Source organism: Petaurus breviceps, unplaced genomic scaffold, assembly GCF_028583685.1.
Source record: "Petaurus breviceps papuanus isolate PSGF00001 unplaced genomic scaffold, PetGlider_PUasm1.0 688, whole genome shotgun sequence".
NCBI classification, from domain to species: Eukaryota; Metazoa; Chordata; class Mammalia; order Diprotodontia; family Petauridae; genus Petaurus; species Petaurus breviceps.
Window position 1 is genome coordinate 8653407 of NW_027186457.1, and position 20263 is coordinate 8673669.

Here is a 20263-nt window from a genome sequence, read left to right on the forward strand (position 1 = left end):
CCCAATTACATGTAAAATAGTATTAATAATAGTATATATATATATATATATATATATATATATATTTGAATATTTTATTTTAAAACTTTGAATTCCAGATTCATTCCCTTCCTCCCTTGCCACCCATCCTTACTGGGAAGATAAGCAGTCCAGTATAGGTGTACATGTGTGGCTAATGCAAAATAATAACATAGTAGATATATTGTAAAAGACTGACTATATTTCCCTCCCTCCTATCCCACCTCCCACTTGTTCTATTCTCTACTTTGATCCCATCCCTTTTCAAAAGTGGGTGCTTCCAACTTCCCTCCCCCCCAGCCTGCCCTACCTTCCATCATCCCCCCTCTCATCCCCTTCCCCCCCTACTCTCCTGGAGGGTGAGATACCGTATTTAGTGTGTATTTCATTCCCTCCTCAAGCCAAATTCAATGGGAATAACGTTGACCCATTCCCTTTTGCCTTCCTATTCGTCCCCTCCATTGTAACCATTTTCCCTTACCTCTTCTATATGAGATAATTTACCCCATTCTGTCTCTCCCCATCTCCTCTCATTATATTCCTCTCTCACCTCTTAATTTCACCTTTTAAGTATCATCTCCCTTCCTGTTAAATTGGTCCTGTGCCCTCTATCTATGTATACCTGTAAACATATATATACACATTCACATATGTATTCATATGCCCATATACCCTTATATATAGACATATACATATTTCTATTCCCTTCAACTACTGAGAAAAGTTTCATAAGTTACAATTATTGTTTTTCCATGTAGGAATATTAATAGTTCAACTTTGATAAGTTCCTTATGATTTCTTTTCCCTGTTTACCTTCACATGCTTCTCTTGCTTCTTGTATCTGAATGTCAAATTTTCTATTCAACTCTGGTTTTTTTCGGCAAGAATGCTTGAAAGTCCTTTATTCCACTGAATGACCAAATTTTCCCCTGAAACATGATACTCAGTTTTTATGGGTAGGTGACTCTTGGTTTTAATCCCAGCTCCTTGGACCTCCAGAATATCATATTCTAAGCCCTTCGATCCCTCAGTGTAGAAGCTGCCAGATCCTGGGTTATCCTGATTGTGTTTCCACAATATTCAAATTGTTTCTTCCTGGCTGCTTGTAATATTCTCTCCTTAACCTGGGAATTCTGGAACCTGGCTATAATATTCCTAGGAGTTTTCTTTTTGGGACCTTTTTCAGGAGATGACTGGTGGATTCTTTCAACCTCAATTTTGCCCTCTGGTTCTAAAACATCAGGGCAGTTTTCTTTCAGAATTTCCTGGAGGATGATTTCTAGGTTCTTACTTTGATTATGGCTTTCAAGTAGTCCAATAATTTTTAAATTCTCTCTCCTGGATCTATTTTCCAGGTCAGTGGTTTTTCCCATGAGATATTTCACATTGCCTTCTATTCTTTCATTTCTTTGGATCTGTTAAACAGCATCTTGATTTCTCATAAAGTCATTAGCTTCCATTTGCTCCAATATAATTCTGAAGCAATTATTCTCCTCATTGAGCTTTTGAGATTCTTTTTCCATCTGGCAAATTCAGCTTTTTAAGGCATTCTTCTCCTCATTGCCTTTTTAAGCTTCTTTTGCCATTTGAGTTAGTCTATTTTTTAAGGTGTTATTTTCCTCAGTCAGGCTGTTGACTCTCATTTCATAATTTTCTTGCATTGTTCTCATTTCTTTTCCCAATTTTTCTTTCACTTCTCTTATCTGCTTCTTAAGGTCCTCTATGGCCTGTAACCAGCTTGTATTTTCCTTTGAAGCTTTTGGTGCAAGAGTTCTGACTTCATTGTCTTCCTCCTGTTCCATGCTTTGCTCCTTTTTGTCCCCAAAATAGGAGTGTAATGTTGGAATCTTCTGTCTGCTTTGTTTCCTTTGCCTGGTCATGTCGCCCCTCGGTCACTTGACCCCTGGGCTTTTTGCCACAGTAGGACCCTGCCACCAGACAGGGGAGCTTTCATCCCAAATGGTGGGGTTTTCTCAGCTGCCGGAGGTATTAGATGGGTGCCCTCTCTGAGGTCTCCACATGCTCTGGCAAGCTGGACACACACCCCAGGACCTCCACCCTAAACTAAAATCCAGATCCAAGCAGGTTAAAGCAAGAGCAATTACCCCTCAGACTGGTGCTTGGTCCCCCTACACTCTGCAGGCCAGGAGCTGAAGCTGCCAGCTGGTGCTGGCTGGCTGTGCTGGAGTCTCAGCGGCTTCTTGCCCTGGGGTCAAAAGCCACACACTCCCACTTACTGGGTCCCAAAGTCCAGACTGCACTGACCTCTCACTTTGTCTTTCGCATCTATGTGTTGATAAATCTGGAAATGGCCACAGCTGCTGCTGATCTGGAGTCCCTCTGGCCAGAGGCTGGTCAGGCCCTCCCTGGGGCTAACGCCTCGGTGTGGGGCTGGGCTCCACTTGGCTTATTCCTGCCAGCCTGCTGGGCTGTCCCCAGTAGGAAGTTAGCTTCTCTGTGTCATTTTGTGGGTTCTACAGCTCCAAAGTTTGTTTAGAGTCCCCTTTTTACATGGATTGGGGAAGGTGGAAGCTGGAACCCAGCAGAGGTCCTGGCCATCTTGACTCCACCCCCTGAACTTATTTGTTGACCTAGAATATGAATTCTTACTTCATGACCTATTGTTTAATGGCTGTGACACTGACACAACTTTTATTCCCAATGCCACTATTTACCTTCAGTTTATCTGGTTGATATCTCTTTGTGGTGACTAAGAATACCCTGAATGACAGTTCTCCAACTAAACTTTGTGTGACTAATAATAATATCTAGCAGCAGGCTCTGACCAGTACTACCAAAGTACTGCTTGGGCTGCCCTTTGGTTACCTCTTATTCTTGTGACATGACTGGCCCACCTCATTTTCCTACTCAGACATATCCATCATAATATCTTTTATGTATTCAACATGAAATGTCATTGGTAAAATGTTACAGTCTCCCTCTTTCCATTGTCTCTAGCTCATTTTTCATTGTGAGTCTTCCAAGATCCTAATGATCTCTCATTCACTGCAGAGTAGCATCTTTGGTAGAATGATGTTGTTTAAAAAAGGATGGACTCTTAAAATTTGTGATCTTTGAGGATACCTTGAATTCCCCCAATGTGCTCCAGCTTGATCTTCTTCGAGTCAATTCTAGATCTACCCCACTGTCCTCCATAAGTGCTTTCCTAATATACACATAATGATGAACTAATTCAAAGGACTGCCCCCTATCCAGATGTATGCCCTAATATGGAGAATAATCAATTTTCATCCACTTTGGTTTACAGTGTGAATGGACTAAATATACTTATGAATTGTTCTGTACATCCAGTGGTTGGTGTGTAATCAAGTAAGTTACAGGGAAATAGTGAATCATTCTTATGGCCTGAAATTTTCTTCTGCCTAGTAGAGTTTTACTTTTGTGAACCAAGGTTGGAGAATATTTTGACAGCATAGAGTTCTAAGAAAGAAAGAGGCCCAGATTAAACAAACAACATGCTCCAGGGTCCATTGCCAAGGAATAACATAACATTTCAGTGATCTTTTCCAGGCACCCCAACAGTATAATTCTTTAATCCAACTGACTTTCATGTGACATTTATACAGAAAATGTGTTTATAAAATGGAATAACCTTTTCTCCTGTTCATTAGGGTTCATCTGGGCCTCTGCTGCAGTAGGCCATCTCCTACTATGTCTGCAACTGTTATCAAGGCATTTCACATTTTCTCATTGCTTGGATCTCATCAGGACCAAATAAGGGGATGTACTAGTTATAAAGAGATGTCAACTGCAGGAAATGAGAGAGCCCAATAATTCTTTCCTTGCCGCCAACACCATCTACTCACAATCAAGTACGTTTACATTCAGCAGGCTAGAAACAGATCTGTCTTCTCAAAGTATGCACTGCTTTGATTTGAATTAATCTTCAAACAGACCTACAGGAGAGTATGTTTCCTTGTAAATAAAGAGAGTCAGAACCCACAAAGAGCAAAAGAATTTGCTCAATTAGCAAACTACCTACAAATTAAGTGATCAAATCTTCAAAAAGAATATTAGAACTAGAAGGTAACCTTTGGATTATTTACTCCATCACCCTCATTGTTCATTCAAAACTGTCCTTTCCAGCTACCAATGATCTCCTCATTGCCAAACCTAATGGTCTTTTCTCAGTCTTCATCTTTTTTTACTTCTCTGCAGCCTTTGACTGAAACTGTCAATCACCTTCTTCTTGATGCTCTGTTCTCTCTGCACTGTTCTCTCCTAGATTTCCTCCTTCCTGTCTGCTTCTTCTCTTTTTCCTTTACTAGATCTTCATCAAGACCATTCCCACTAACAGTGAGTATCCTGGGACCTCTTCTCTTTTCCCTCTATACCTTTTCTCTCGGTGACCTCCTCCGCTCCCACGGATTCAATTATTGTCTCTACGTGAATGATACTCAAACCTATTTATCTATTCCTAACCTCTCTCGTGACCTCCAGTCTCAAATCTCCAACTGCCTATTAGCATCTCAAACCTAAAAATGTTCAGATCAGATTCACTGAGAGACAGAAGTAGGGATGTTTAGCCTGGGAAAAAAAGAAAGATTTGTTAGGAACATGTTTTCAGATATTTCAAGGGCTGTCTGATGAAAGAGGGATTATCCTTGCTCATCTTCACACCAGAAAGAAGAACGAGTAGCAATGGATAGAAGAACAAATTCAGACTCAATGAAAATGATTTTGTAATAGAGTTATTTAGAATTAGCCTAGGCTGCCTCAGGAGGTGATAAGCTCCCCCTCAGAGGAAGCATTAAAGCAAAGGTTAGATGACCATTATTTAGAAGGGTTCCTGGTACAGGAATATTTTGGACTAGATGGCCTCTGAGGTCCCTTCCAATTCTAAGACTCTATAATAGTTCTCCTGACCTGAAGTCTAATTTTCTTGACCTTATAACACGCACTCTCATCCACCTGGCTCCCATTGTGATATGGTCTACCAAGACACGCTTTCCTAGCCAAGGTAATAAGAATTCTTTGTGTGTGACTCAGTTTTCAGTGAAAAATAATAAGGTTGTCCATTGTGAACTTCAGAGATGTGAATGGGACCAGCCTAGCACCCAGTGAGATCAAGGAAAGACTCTTAAGCAGCCAGATGAAATGCTAGGTGTAGATTTTAGTACATAATTAGATTTCATCTTGTCTGTTTATGTGCCCTATAACTTGAGTGTTTATGTTTTGTCGTCTTTTATATGCTCACTAAATTAGTCTTGGACTTGAAAATGAGATCAGAGAAATGTGAACATCCAAGAAAGGGAGTAGAAAGTATCTGGAAATGAGTGGCAAGGTTGAATGAGAGCTACAAAAAGAGGAGAAAAGACAAAAAGTGGAATTTGCTTCAGTCCAGTATGGAAGGCAGATAGAACTTTGTTGTGACCCATGGGGACCTTGTGAAGTTTTTTTTTTTTCGGTCTATGCTGCATAAAGTTTCCATATAAATAATGCCCAAACTGATTGCTATCCTAGAGGAGAAAGCAAAAGAGCTGGGAATGTGTATTTGTAATTTCCAGGTTCTCAGTGAGAATGAAGTACTCAGTAAAATCATGGACAAGTGCTTCAAGGAGAAAAAGGGTATAAAGAAGCAAAAGAGAACCCTCTTCTGTGTCTGGGCTCTGGAGGGTAGAATATTATAGGGAATGAATGGGGAAATAAGGACCAATGGACAGGAAAGGATAAACAGACCTTTTAAACTGTAGAAAAAAGGATTCAAGTTTTGGGCAGAGGAGTGACCCCAAAGAGAGTATGATACTGCCCCCCCGGCCCTGTCATTGATTGAGTGATGACCTTATGAACTTTGAAAATTCAGAAGACCTAGACTTGCTTTTTGCATCCAAGAGAAAGTAGCCATGCTCTCCAGCCAGCACCAGCACCTGTACTGTATGACAGATACACTGAAGGGAACATTAAGGAACGGCCATTTCTGAACTCTACAAGGGCGATTTTCTGAGCCCAAAGGAGAGCTGTGCCTAAGGGGAACTTCATGAGGTCTTGAAGGAGGAAAAGAACTTCCAATAATCAGGAACTACAAGTTTACCTTTTGGCCCCATGAGTGCCACAGGCTTGATGTGATGAAATCTCCTTAGAGACCTTCAGTGTGTAAGGGGAGAGTTTACCCTTGGTTTGGGAGGATGGATCTATCATTGCCATGTCTTCTTAGTAAGCTTTGTTCTCAAAGAAGACCGAAATGGCATCACTATGTTAGAGGCAAGTTTTTAATGTGTCTGACTGTGGCTGATCAGACCAATATAAGCCCAGAATGCTCTACCACAGATAAGACACAAATAGCCCCTGTGAACATTTGGGTGTGGATGCTCTAAATCTACACATCTCACATTTCTTTTGAGCTACTTCAATTCTGCTTTCCTCGTAGAACACAGCACCTTCTTCGCTGTGGATATGCCATGCTGGGTGGCTGCCATATCACTCAGTCAATTCCAAAGTTCTGCAGCAAGGAAGCCTTCTCTTTCAAAAAACCAATTTCCTCTATCTGATAATCAATGGGGAGCATATGAGATGGCAGCCTGGGAGCAAGGGTGCTAACATATCTCCAGTTCCTCGAGGTTATTCCTAGAACACTGAAAGAAGCAGGTATTCACATACCCCTGGAGACCCAACTTGGGAAAGTGAGTCAGGAATGGTTTCTACACTGTGGACAGATTGATAGAAGAGATATAAGGCTCCTCTTCTAACAGAAAGGGAAGCAACTAGGCCATCTTTGGAGGAAACAGCTTCTTATGTTACAAGTAAGGATGATGAAGATACACAAGCGCCACCCGTGCTAAGTCATTCAATTCTATGTGGAAGAAGAACTTCCCAAAAAGAAGACAAAGGACTATGGAACTTATTGCAACCAAGTATGGAGAAAGAAGAGACCTTTGCTGTAATCTGTACAACTCATGCTCTATTTTGTGTCTGTTTATATCATATCGTACTTGTATGTGTGTTCAGAGACCGGATTTGTCTCTGTCCTACAAGGTTGATTGGTGACTCATGCCAATGGGCTGCCCAGGCAACTGTTTGTAGATCTAATATAAACAAATGGGAAGCTCACTGTCTTCCAAGGACAGGTGCCTGCAATAGATGAGGAGTTCAGAGAACATCAAAAGCCTCGTACGTAAGCATGCTATGACCAGGATAGGGGACTTCAACTATCCAACCATCCACTGCAACCCTTTTTGTGCCAAAGCAGAACAACTGAAAAAATTATGACTGGCTTGAATAATCTCTTCATCCTTAAAAGGTAGAAAAAGCAACAAAAAGATGTGCTATTCTGGATCCTATTCTAACCTAGGAATAATTGGTTACTAAAGTAAAAATGACAAGAATGTTGGGGTCAGTCGGCCACTCCATGATAGAAGAGGGTCGAGTCATGCATAGGCTTACAAACACCTTAAAGATGGGATATCATATTTCAAATGACTCTAAGAAAGAATAGGATTGGGTCCAATGACCTGGTATTATGCAGGCAAATTCATCCCAAGAGGGACAGAAAATTTTTAAGAATGAAATTCTGAAGACCAAAAAGGGAAATAATTTCTTTAAGGAAGAAAAGTGGGAACCACCTGAAGAGATCAATATGGATGCAAAGGGAACACACTGATAAATTCAGATTTTTAAAAAATCATATATAGAAAGTGGAAGTAAGGCTTTGTAGTTGGTGCTAAAAGCAAAAGAATAGCATATTCTTGTAAAAAAAATGGACAGGGGTGTTAATGATTAGAATGAGCAGTGACGACAATGAAGAACAACAAAAAGGGTCCATCTTGTTTTAGTTACATTAGGGCAAAAAGAGGATCCAGAGAGAACCATCATTCTAGATAGATAGGTGTCAGTGAAAAGAATTGGATCAAGCAATTTGCACCTCTCTTTTCTATTCCAAGAAAGGGTTTCCAAGGAAGACCACAAATCCTTGGAATGAAAGGAAGCATCAGAGAAAGACAGATAGATAGGCAGAGAAAGACAGAAAGAGACAGAGACACTGAGAGTATTTATTAAGCACCAACTGTGTGCTGGGCAGCTAGGTGGTGCAGTGGATAGAGCCTCTGGGCCTCGAGTCAAGAAGACTCATCTTCCTGAGTTCAAATTTAGCCTCAGACACTTACTAGCTGTGTGACCCTAGGCAAGTCACTTAACTGTGCTAACCATGCTAGGGTTAAAAAATACAAATAAACATTCTCTACCCTTGCATTCTAATGGGGAAAGACAACATATAAAGGTGCAATAGAGAAGTAGGAAGGAGAAGGTACCTATTTGGAGGGGTAGGGTAAGTGGGAGTGCTATTTCCTTATGGTGAGGAACTAGAGAGTTCTAGAGAATGAGTCCAGCCAGGAATAAAATAGCTATAGATGGGGTCCCACATGAAAATGTGAGTATGCCTAAGGATTCACTAATCCTGAGAGCCCATTCCAGGGCAGAGGTATCTCCAGACCTATAAGGATTGTTCCTTAATGGTCAGCATGTGGTTGGCTACTTGGATAGATAAGTGGATCATTGGAACAAGAGAGGCCATAAGTACCAGTGTGTCCCACTAAATGTGCATCTGTGTCCGACACTGAAGACAAAGTTGGAAAACACTAAACTGGACAGAACATGTGGTGTCCTGAAGGTAGGCATATTGAATCACTCTCTGAGCCACTAGTCAAGGTCTTCAAGACAATGCTAATGGGCAACCCTCCAAAGCCTGAGTTCAGACAAGTCCCTTCAACGTCTGGGTTTTATCAGAATCTACTTATCCTGAAAGAAAGAAAAGAAAGGGAAATAAAAACAACTTTATTGATGTTGTTCTCATGAGAACAGGATGCCTCGTGAGATAGTCCCTTCAGGATCCCAGCTGGAGTAAGGAAGTTTATATCTGTGTGAAAGCTTGTGTTTTTGTTTTGTTTTAGGCTTGGGTTTTTTTTTTCTAGTTTCTTAGCATTACCTAAACTTTCCGTGAACCTCAAGACAATTCCTGACTTATCAGCTTTGCTTTTATTTAATAGAACTGTTTATGTCCTAATTAAAATCTAAGTGAAGTAAGTTAGGCTATAGGCTACAAAGAGAATCCTCTACTGAGGGTGTACTGAAAAACAAAGAAATGAACCGATTTCATCAAAACACATAAGTGTCACAATGCAATCAGCAATGGCTAGCAGTAGACTGGAGTCATGTACAGTGAATTTGGAGTGGTCAGCTTCAGCTTCCTCATCTGTAAAATGGGGGTGACAATAATAGCACCCCCTTCATAGGCTTGTGAGGATTAATGAGATTACATATTTAAAGTGTTCTTTTTTGGCAATTATTACAAGGAGAGAATCATCAAACAAAAAAAGCCTCTTAGTAATAAAAACTAAAATTTCTATGGCAAAAGTCTTTTGCCAAGGCCTCCTCATGTCATAGATGTGACTGATGGTTCTCAAAGGCTAGACCAGGAATAATGTAAGCCTTGTAAGTTTCTGCTAAGCTAGAAAGGCTTCAATAGACTATGGCTTTTGTAAAAGAAAAGCCTCTATAAGGACTGGATCATCACCAAAAGGTTGATCATTGTGTATTGCTGAGGTTTTTTAAGCCATGGCAACCTGTTTCTATGTTTTAAGGTTACAAATCACTTTCCTCAGACAATTTTTAATCACAGTTCACATGTTCACCTTTTTCTTCCCCGATGGTCATCCCTTTCACATCGTGACGTCCCCCCATTGAAATTTCAATGTATTGCAGATCAGCAAAAGAAATTAAATGGGAATTTGGGGGGAGTTTTGCAGAAGCCACAGACAACACATGAAGGTCATCAGACAACAGAGAAAAAGTTTAGAAACTCAGAAATGCATAAAATATATATATAATATCATAATATCAATATATTGTATTTTTAATACTGTAAACACCCCCATAAAAAGAAAAAGAAAATATTCATACTTCTTTTCTGGTATGAAGGGTCAAAAAAATTTAAGCAGATTTTCCAGATTATGGGGACACTGCACCTCTACCCCCAAAATGTAGAAGGGATAACTGTAGATAGTAAACTCCTTGAGGGTAGAAAGTATATCTTATTCATCATTGTATCAATCTCCAAGGTAGATGATATAACAGTTATTAGCCCATTTCACAGATGAAGAATTGGTAAATTATCTAAGATTATAATATAATGAAGGCTTATTGCCAGGACTGGTGACTGAGAAGCCAGATGTCTCCCCACTATACCCAGTGCCACAAACCCAGAACTCGTACAAAATCATCACTGGATTTTTTTTAAATTACAGAAAGGTTTTTCTTTTGGATTTGACCTATGATTTCATTAGCACAGGAAACTCTCTTTACCACTGCATATTAGAATCTACTATAGTAGCCTAGGGTACTAAATCCAGAATCACTCAGCCAATATATATCAGAATCAATACTTGAAGTCAGGTCTTTCCTGAATCTGAGGCTCTCTCTTTATCCATGGTGCCCTATTACCTCATAGATAGTTAATGGTGGGAAATTACATGTGAACAAGCCAAATTATCATGAGGAGCTCTCAAGTGAGATACTGAGAAGAGACTCATGGGCTCAAGTCAGGCAGTTTATTATTCATGGGCATGTAAACTGTGTTCTAGGCTCTCCAGCCCTTCAGTCCCATGTTCACTGGGATGGTATGGACAGTATAGAGTTCTGAGTCTATGTCCTTATATCTGATAGTTAGTACTGAACAGATTCATAGGACTAAGTGAAACAGAAACCTTACAGGCAGGTAAATGTTGGTGACCTGGACTACAATCCCTCTCTTTATATCAAGGGTATCACGATTAGGAAGATTTGCTGACCTTGCATATATGCATTATATTAAATATACTAAACAGATTATGTTCAGGAGGGCCCTGCTTTCTTCACCTAAGTGAAGCAGATTAAAACAGTTATTGGGTACATAGGAAATTCCTGGTACATAGGCGGGCCAATCAATGGTCAAACGTGGAGTCACTTCTGGCAACTAGGGACGAGAAGTAAGCCAATCCTCACGATTGTTAATAATTAAGTTTTCATATTTCTACAGCAATTAGGAAAAATATCTGATGCTGAGATAAAGACAAAATGTCTATTTCTCGGGTGCTGAAATGAACTGTGACTATGGCCCGAGTTATTATTATTATTATTATTATTATTATTATTATTATTATAGTGTTACCAAATGAGGTCATTGATGTTTCTTCAGTTTCCTCCATTTTTCCCAGTCCTTCTTCCTGTGTAATCCAAGATGACCCTCTTCCCCAGAAGCTTGTCTACATCTCCCGACTCTGCCATCCCCCCCCCCACGATACAGCTACATCTCTTCCATAGGCAAACAAATCTGTGAATGATGGACTGAAGAAGCTGTTTTTGACATTTTGTGCTCTTACTCCATTAATGGGTCATTTCGAGAACCTGGCTATTGGCTATCACCATGTCCTTAAGTAAACACATGATGCAAGAGTGGACATTTGGGTAACAAAAAGGCAGTGAGGTTGCTGAAGCAGGCTGTCAAATCCAAGGTTATTGTTCTATTTTAGAAGAGGGGAGGTTTCCCATGGACCCAGGAAACAGAAATGTTAGAAATAACCTCCATCCATCCCCTTGAAACAAAGATCTATCCTCCAGGAGTTGCCAACTATCAGCAACACTAATTCAGTGCCTTATAATTAATGGCATTTTTAAACTATTGAATTCTTGAATTAAATTCTAACAAATTCAAAATTAAACAAACATTTATCAATTGCTTATTATGTGCACATTTCTATGTTAGGCATTGTGGGGAATACAAAGATGAATAAAGAAGGCATAATTCGTGTCCTCCTGGAACTTATATTTACTAGGAGAGATAATATACACATATAACTATAATTCAAGATACAATGAGAAAGGGAAAGTGCAAGGTATGAAATGCTAAGGAAATCAGAGGATAGACAAATTACCTCTACCTGATGTGGTGGGGGAGAGAGGCTAAAGGGGACAGGAAAGTCTTCATAGAGAATAGCACATTTGAGGTAGGCCTTGTAACAACAGATGGATTTTTCTGAAAAGAAAAAAAAATACACATCAACAAACTGCATATCATAAAATCAAATGAATGAACACAAGAAACAAAAAAGTAAGAGCAACCATTATGGATCTGGAAGCCACTGGAGAATCTTTGTCTGGCCAGACTTTTCCCAAGATTAAAGCTTTAGCTACCAGACCTTTTGTCATCAGTAGACCAGGCCAGGCCAGGAGCTTAATGTGTGTTACATGTAGGGCTTATTTCCTGAATGTCTCATCCCTGGTCTACTTGAACAAAGAAACTGGCAATGAATATGAGTTCAGTCAGGACCTTGGAGACTCAGTTACCAGGTTTTTACAGACCTAGAAAAATGCTAGATATCTATCACTTCTTAGAAACATCTAGGTCACACAGTAGATGAAGCCCTGAACTTAGAGTAAGGAAGACGCTGACAATCTATGTGACCATGAACAAGTTACATTGATGATGATGATAAGTTAACATTTATATAGCCTTCTGAGGTTTGCAAAATGCTTTGCTTATTTTTATTCATTTGATCTTGACCTCTGTAGGCCTCAGTTTCCTCATTCATAAAACAGATAGAATACAAGCAGCTAACTCAAAGGATTATTGTGAGGACCAAATGAGATCTCTGAAGTGAAACATTTTGCAAAAATTTAATTCTCTTGCAAATGTAAAGTATTGCTTTATTCTTCCCTGAGCCCTGAGAGAAAATCCCTTGATATAGCATTCTATCATCACAGAACCGTTAAGAGTAGAAGACCCAATCAAAAACTACTACAGGATACTTTCCAATCCCATGTGCACTCACCTTCTCCTGGATAACCTCTCCTTCCTTGACTTCCATACTACTCTCCCATGATTCTGTTCCTTCCTCCCTGACCACTCATCCTCCATCCTTTTTTTTTTTTTTTGGATCCTCAATCATCATGCACATCCCATATTGCCTTCAACACAAGTGAGAGGTGCTATTCTGGACTCTTTCCTCTTCCTATGCCCTATCCCAAGCCCTTTCCTCTTCTTTTTCTTAAATATCTCATTAACTCAACAGTCACATGCGTGAAAATAACTCCCATACCTACACATCCAGCCCTAATCTCTCCTTATCTCCAATCCCATATCATGAGCTAACAGTTGGACATAACTACATTGATGATTCATGAACTATTTCAAACTGTCTAAAACAGAACCCATTCTCTTCTCCCTATACTATCCCCCTTCTCAAGACTTCCTTATTACTGTTGAAAGTACTATTGTCTGTCTAGTCACCCAGGTTTTCAACTTTAGGGTCTTCCTTTATCCTTTGCTCTCTTGCCCCACCAAATAGAATTAGCAGTCAAATCTTGTCAGTGTTAAGTCCAAAACATCTCTTGGCTCTCCCCTTTTTTCCTCATTCACATGATCACCACCGTATGTCAGGACGCCATTAAGTCTTTTGTTTTTGTTTTTTTGGGTTTTTTTAAAGCAATCGGGGTTAAGTAACTTGCTCAAGTTTACACAGTCAGTTATTTCTGGGTGTGGTGCTAAGTATCTGAGCCCAGATTTGATCCCCAGGTCATCCTGACACTGGAGCTGGTGCTTTTACTCGCTGTGCTACCTAGCCGCCCCTAAGCAATTGGGGTTAAGTAACTTGCTCAAGGTGTTTCTGGGTGGGTGCTAAGTGTCTGAGCCTGGGATTCGATCTCCAGGTCATCCTGACACTGGAGCCAGTGCTCTTACTCGCTGAGCCACCTGGCCACCCCAACCATTAAGTCTTGCATAGACTGTTGTAATAGCTTCTTTATTGGTCTCTTGACTTCCAATTTCTCTCCTCTAACTGATTCCCCATATATTTGCCCAAAAAGATGTTCCTAAAGCACAGGTCAGATCCCATCATTCCCTCACTAAAAAAGGCTCCAGTGGTATTTTATTGCCTCTAAGACAAAGCACCAGGTTTTCAGTGAGGCAATTAAAACTGATTCCAGTCTACCCTTCTAGACTTTATTCATCATACTTGCCTTCATTCACTCTCCATTCTAAGCCAACTGGTCTTCTTGCTGTTCTTCAAATTAGAAATTCCATCTCTTGCCCCCATACCTTTGTACAGACTAGCCACATGCCTAGAATACCCACCCCCCATCTCTATTACTTAGAATCCTTCCTTTCCTTCAAGTCTCAACTAAGGTATCAGCCTCCCACAGGAAGCCTTCCTCGATCCCCTGTAGTTAGCAGCACAGACTCCCTAATTATATTTATTCACCTGTTTAAGTGTTGTTCCCCCAGGTAAACTCCTTGATGATATTTTTGTTTTTCATGTATCTACAATGCCTAGCACAGTGTTTTGTATGTAGTAAGAGCTTAATTAATATTATTGAATTAAACTTAAATGCATCCAAAAAATTCAAAGGAAATATTGTAAGGTCTTTCATAATAAGTTTCAATGAATCGAGCTCTGAAGGACAAACCCTAAATTCTCATATCCCCATATACAAATAATGCACTGACCTTTCTGGCTCAGTTTCCTCTATCTGTGAAATGGGAATAGCCAAGCTATTTGCTTCTCAAGCATGTCAGAGGAATACTGCATGAAATCATGAGGCCATGCCCCCAAGAAAGGAGTCATACTCTTCAGAAATCTGTGCTTTTGAAAAACAAAGTTTCTCTGTTATCCTCTTCCACACAAGATGTAATTTACCTCAAATAAATTAGTACCTTCGTTCTGAGAGAGAGCATGTCTTATTAGTCTGGTTGAGCTGGGGAACAGAGCTCACTATTATAAAATCCACAAAATCAAGCATAAAATTAAAAATAATATTAAATGAAGGCGCCTGGCTAAAAAAAAAAATTAAAAGGAGTCCAAAAAGCCCCAGAGGGTGCTCAAATAAAGAAAGAAGGTCTTCGTCTTCCCCAGACTGAAGTAATTTATTCTGAGCCATTTACCTAGGGACTTTTCCCTCCCATTACTCAAGGTCTGGCAAGCAAGAACCTTTAATGATACATCCAACCAGAAATGCCTTGGAAGGTGCTTCTAGTACTTCTTTGCAATCCAACAAGGGGACAAACTTAGGAGGAAGGAAACATTTGGCCAGTTCTTAAATTAAAAAAAAAAAAGTAAAAGAAGAAGATATTTATCCCAGCTTGTATTACATGTAGCTTTGGTCAAAATAAAGCAGCTGCTTGGGACTGATTTTTCAGAATTTCCATTGAAGCCAATTCATTTGCCTGTGTGTGTGTGTGTGTGTGTGTGTGTGTGTGTGTGTGTTCATCTGAATCTGACTTGTCAGGCTGAGAACATATGTGTGTGCCATTTGAGAAAGAATGCACATTTATTTTCTTCCCATTTGATGTTTGAATGTGATTGCTGTCACCAGATAGGGAGGAGAAGCCAATGATAGGCCAGAATAAGTCTTCAGAGGGTTTGTTAATCTGACTAAATAGAGGGGTGGGGTTCAGAGAGGAGCAAAGAAAGTAGATTGTGCTCAAAAATCCCATAAACATCAAACTGGAAGTACAGTAGGAGTTTACTGCAATTCTCTCTTTTATTATAATGTCTCCCCTGGCCTATTATCCCATTTTTCTTTGACTTCTATTTTCTTTACCTTGAAAACAAAAACATTGTGTTCCCAAGATGTTAGTAAGGTATCCATCCCCTGTTCCAATTAGTCAAATGAGAGTATGTTGAGCCTGCAGTTACATTGGTGAGTCATGTGTCTGCTCAAGCAAGTTATGAAACTTCCTTTGCCAAAGGCCTGTAAAATATGAGAGAATCTAACCTGATCGAGTTGGGATCCTGGTTACATGCCTGGAATATGGCCAAGAGGAACTTGGATGATTTTTTTCAAGTGTTCCCTCCAGGAATTTCTCACTAATCTTAACCAACCCAATGAATTCTAAAGCATTTTGAAGACATGGTAGTAGACAAAACTCCACCTGCAGTCCTAGACTGCACCTGGAAGTTTCTGGCAAATAATTGAGGTAAATTCAAGGTAAATAATTGAGCAAGTCATGTATGTTCTATCAGGAGATTTTCCTTATCTCTGCTGACATCACACCAGGCCCTGCCAGTGGCAGATTGGGCTTGCCATTCAGTGAGGTCACCCAGTGAAAAAGATGAGTCAGGGAAATTGCTTGCTACGGGCAACTGGGTTGAACAGTCTACCCAAAATGAAAAAAAAATCTTAGCTAGGCCACCACACATTAAACTTGTGCTGAACCAGGAGCAACCTCTTCAACTGCATGGACAATCATTGGATAGAAAAGTATTTCAATACAATAAAACATAGATGGAAAGCTGTATTGACGACCATCATGATAGAGATAAGAGGTAGAACTGGGATTCAACAATACTCAGAAATTCCTGAAGAGGAAATTCCCTCTCCTAGTACAGGTCAGCACTCACAAAGTCTTAGAAAGTTACCTAGGTCAGGGAGAGGTTTGGTGACCTGTCTGGGGTTACTCAGCCAGTATGTGTCAGAGGCAGGGCATGAACCCAAGTTTATCCTGGCTACTAGACCAGCTTTTTATCCTCTTCCTCTACTTGTGACACAATCATCAAAAGGAGCCTGCTAGAATTTGTCATTTTCCTACCTGTAGATGATTTAATGCTGAATACCAACTCTATAACACTGATTCATAAACTATCCAGAATTACCCAAATTCTTCAGGGAGGAATTATAGAGAAGGTCAAATGAACTTTTCTACCATATCAAGTTATAGAATGTTAGAGCTGGGGGAGACCTCACTGATAATCTTGTCCAGTTTCTCCATTTTACAGATAAAAAAAGGTAATGAGAAGTGATACAGAGCTTTGTATAGGAACATAGCCAATTGGTAACACAGTTAGGTCTAGAACTCCAGGTTTTCTGACTTTCAGTTCTGTGTTATTTTCTACTTTATCATGTGATAGATGTCTTCATTCTCAGTGAATACCTGGAAGATCAGGAAATTATTGTAGACATCACTCACCCATATTTTATCTAAGCATTTGATGATATCTCTCTTGCTAGGCTTAGAGGAAAGATGGTAGGATACGATATATACCAGAGAAGATAGTACAATTAGATGGATTTAGAACTAGTCGAGATGGTCTTAGGCAGAAAAAGTACTCAATAACGGTATGATTCAAAAGGAAAAGAGGCTTCCAATGGAGTATTTGAAAGATCTAAACCCTGGGTCATTTAACATATTTTAACAATTACCTGCATAAATGCAAAAATTACTATTCTTATCAGATTTGTGGAAGACACAAAGCTGAAAAGATCAGCTAATGTGGTGAATGACATTCAAAACCCAAAGAGAACATTGGGCCAAATGAAAAAAGACTAAATTTCATAGGGATAAGTATAACCTCAGCTGGGGTTCAAAGTATCAACTTCACAAGTGAAAATGGGGGAAAAAATCATGAGCCCTTGATGTGATCCTGTGTAGTATTAAGAACCACATAGTATCCTGGATAAAGGAAGTGATTTTCTTTGACCTCATCAGACCACATCGCAACATATTGTACAGGGTTCTGTACACAATATTTTAGGACAGATGTTTATAAGCTGAAAGGTGTCCACAGCAAAGACTAAGATGGTGAAGGGCCTCAAGTTCATGCCTTAAGAGAATTAGTCAAAGGAACTGAAAATGTTTAGCCTAAGGAAGAGGAGTCTCAGGTGAGACATAGTAGGTAGCAAGAGAGCTATTATCAGGTATTTGAAGGGCTTTCACATAGCTAAATGACTAAACTTGTCCTGCCTGGGCCCAAAGGGCAGAATTGTGAGAAATGAGTGGAAGTTTCAAAGAGGCAGTTTTAGACTTGACATAAGGGTGGGAGAAGAATTTCTGCCATTTAGAGCTACCCCCAAAGTAGTATGACCTGTTTAGAAGGTAACATGTTCCCCTTCTCTTTCATTCAAAGGCTGGACAGTCACTTATCGAGTGGCTTGGAGGGGTTATTCTTGGTCTGGTACAAGTTTGACTAACTGCCTCTACATTTCCTTCCAACCCTGAGAATCTGTAAAAACAAGAAATAGCTTATGATAGGAGACAAAATAAGGGATATGGCTTCAGAACAATCCATGTACAAAGACATTAGTTTAGTATATGTAAAATGTATACACTTGCATTTAAGGAGGTGAAAATATCTGAAAATGAAAAATAGAAACTGGAACCATGGTTTCACAGGTAGAAGTAACTCCCTGGTGAGGAAATTTCCCGCTACCAATGCTGTTTGCCACCATCTCCTCAACTCATAGTTTTAAAGAGTAGTTCAGGACACCAAGTTGCCTAGGGTCAAATAGTCAATGAATGTCAGCTGAGGACATGAGCCCAGAGTTTCCTATTATTCATTATTCCACACCCTCTTCCCCTATAGTCTATCCCCAATTTCTAAGAGAAGGAAATTTTTGGAGACTTAGCATGACGAAGACACACTTAATTGAACTGTTTCGAGATGTAGGGGTATCTCATAGTCAAAGCTACAGACAAGAAAAAGTAATATCAGGCCCAAGGAAAAGTTTTGCATGATAGAAAGGAATGGGTTCCAAAGTTGCAGCCTTTAATTTTTTTTAATATTATTTGCAGGTCTTGTTTTTGCCACTAAGAAGGAAGGTGTGAAATGTTTGCAGTCCCCATCTGAAAGGAAGAAGTAAGATACCAAATACTCAAAACCTTCCTTTGTATGGTTTCTTTTTCTCCTCCAGTAAGTTTTGGCTTACACAAACCATTCAAAGGGATAACATCAAAGGATTATTTTATCAGTTAGTGGAGGATAATAGACTCTGCTTGAAGTCTAGCCGGTAAAGAAAAACTTTGTCAGGCTGAAAATTGAAGTTCAATCTGTTATTCTTGGCAATTAGCCCAAGAGAAATACAAACTGGGGCATAAGTCTGTTGGTCATACAGTCATCTGATCTGAGCCAGTTGCTACTAAGGGATCACCTTATGGAATGATCAAATGAACTTTCACACACCTCCAACAACATTGAGCAATCACACTCTCCCTGGACATCTCTTTTGTTGATATTCTATTAAATGCATAGCCCAGGGAGGAATAGGCTATAAGCTGACTTTTGCAGGCATGCCTGCATGGGTCTAAGGTTCTCACTCCAAGTGTTATTGAAATTTGGGATCATTAGGACATATGGTAGTAGAAGCTCATGTTTCTGCCTCTCACGGATGCTGATTACCCAGCATTCCAATCAGATTGGCAATGAGTTCATTCCCTTTCTTTGACTTCAGAAGGCAAGAAAGGATTCTGCGTCCAAGGGCCACTCCTCAAAGCATGATGAGAAGCACAGTCTCCTACTATACAGGGATTCTTATCCTGATATTCAATGCCTTCTGAGGCAGTGGCTTCTACTGAGGCCCATAAGAGACATCTCAGAAGCAGAGAGAACAGTACAGGGGAAAGAGCACTGATCCCAGCACTGATATGGATGCTTAATACAGAAAAAGCCATTAATCTATCTGAGTCTCAGTTTCCTCACTGGTAAAATGAGGAGTTTGGACTAGATGGCCCCTTCTTGCTGGGCAATGTGCATGTGCATATTGTGCATGTGAGGAGAGAAAGGGAGAGGAGGAGGAGGAAGAGAGAGAAGAAAACACACACACACACACACACACACACACACATATTGGTACAGTATAAAACCATTTCTCCTAACCTGTGGGATTTAGATGGAAGGAGGAAGATTAAAAGCTGAATGGGTTACGCTACATAGGTAGATTTTGTTGTTCAGTCATTTCAGTCATATCTGACTCTTCACAACCCCAACTGAGGTTTTCTTGGCAAAGACACTAGAGTGCTTTGCCATTTTCCTTCTCCAACTCATTTTACAGATGAGAAAACTGAGGCAAGCAGGGTTAAGTGACTTGCCCAGAATCATACAGCTAGTAAGTATCTGAGGCCAGATTTAAACTCAGGAGCATAAGTCTTCCTGATTCCAAGCTCAGTGCTTTATCCACCATACCACCTAGCTGCCCATATATTTTCTAATTTGAATAATATAATAATTGACATTTACATAGTGCTTTAGAATTCACAAAGCACTTTACCAAGGCTATCTCATATAAGCCCCTGAACAACCCTGGGGCTATAGGGATTATTATCCATATTTTATATATAAGAATCCCAGGTTTAGAGAAGGTAATTCATTCACCCAGAGTCATGCAGATACTATCAGAATTGAAACTGGAACCCAGTCCTTCCTTACTCTAAGTTAAGCCCTTTACTCACTAATACAGGCTGAAAACTCCCCAGTTTTCCACTTCAAAA

The 20263-nt window shown here is 39.9% G+C and overlaps 1 long non-coding RNA gene across 1 annotated transcript in view; it reads right to left on the minus strand.

The window, feature by feature from the left end:
* Positions 1 to 20263, minus strand: part of LOC138174246 (uncharacterized) — a 142828-nt gene that overhangs the window by 88300 nt on the left and 34265 nt on the right. The window contains exon 2 of the long non-coding RNA XR_011171648.1: positions 11940 to 12040. This is a non-coding gene — a long non-coding RNA (uncharacterized lncRNA). The remainder of the gene's footprint in view (positions 1 to 11939; positions 12041 to 20263) is intronic.